Source organism: Macrobrachium nipponense, chromosome 2, assembly GCF_015104395.2.
Source record: "Macrobrachium nipponense isolate FS-2020 chromosome 2, ASM1510439v2, whole genome shotgun sequence".
Classification (NCBI taxonomy): Eukaryota; Metazoa; Arthropoda; class Malacostraca; order Decapoda; family Palaemonidae; genus Macrobrachium; species Macrobrachium nipponense.
This window is the reverse complement of record NC_087201.1, coordinates 166,157,042-166,158,216: the sequence shown is the minus strand read 5'-3', so window position 1 is coordinate 166,158,216 and position 1,175 is coordinate 166,157,042. Positions and strand designations below refer to the sequence as shown.

General features: G+C 38.2%; 1 pseudogene; it reads right to left on the bottom strand.

Moving 5' to 3' along the window:
• The window catches only part of LOC135221362 (putative neural-cadherin 2), a 33,869-nt pseudogene that overhangs the window by 689 nt on the left and 32,005 nt on the right, over window positions 1–1,175 (bottom strand).

Sequence of the window (1,175 nt, the reverse complement as noted above, 5' to 3'; positions counted from 1 at the left end):
ATTCAAAAAGGACTTCACCTGATCTGAATGAAGACCAAGAATCCCCTGCAGTTTAACGGGATTCATGAAGTGTCCGCCATTCTCCTTGACGCTGAGCCAGACGCACGTCGACGGAGGGGACAGATGCCACGGGGGAGGCGCGTGCCAGGATGAGTACGGTGAAGACGAGGAAGGGAAAGACGCAACCGTGCTGAAGGATTTGGGGCCACGGAATGGCGTCGTTTGGTCCGTGAAGTCGTAAACGCTGGTCACTCCTATATTCTTCACTTCCTCTTTAACTGCTTCGCTCACAGCTTCTATTAACCGTCCCAAGATTCCACCCCCTTTCTGCTCCAGGCGAAAAAAAAAAAAAAAATAAACAAAGCCTGTCACCACTAGAATAATTCGTATCCGAACTCAAGACAAGACATATATTCATTTATTATTACCCGTCATTTGTTAACGAGTCTGATGCTGGCTATTAAGATAAGTGATTTTTTTTATTAACAATTAGATGACATTAGTGAGGATTGCTTTCCAACGCTAATCACAGACAGAAAATTCTTGTACTGCGACGTCCGCATCTCATATTCATAGCCACTTTCTTTGCGAATATTCAATCTTTAATATGTTCCATCATTTTTATTAACCGAAATAGACTTAGTATTTAGAAGCAATATTTGAGGATGTGAATCAGTTCGATGGGAAGAAGGAAATAGTTAGAGGGTAATATTACGAAACCTTTGATATCAGATGAGACATGGGTTACTGATTACAACAATACGTTGTCATTTTATATTTTTATTACAAGCAAAAATATTATTTTATTAGCAATTACGTTTTACTTAATTTTCTAAATGAAATATTTCAGTAAGGGATAATTCTATAGCACACGTCCACACACAAGTACAACATTCTCTCTCTCTCTCTCTCTCTCTCTCTCTCTCTCTCTCTCTCTCTCTCTCTCTCTCTCTCTTTTATGTGTGCAAAATGGCAGAACACTCTTGTATAGTATTTTTTTATAGTTCACTGGAGAAATAATTTCTGAAAGGTGTTCTTGGCAAATTCTTTCTCTATCATAGTAAAGACATTTTATTTTCTATTTCGACTTAATTCAGAGAGCACGTGTGACATTTCGCCAATACAGTTCTGTATTTTCGAACTTATTGCAATAAAGTCTAAATGGTCAGATTTAA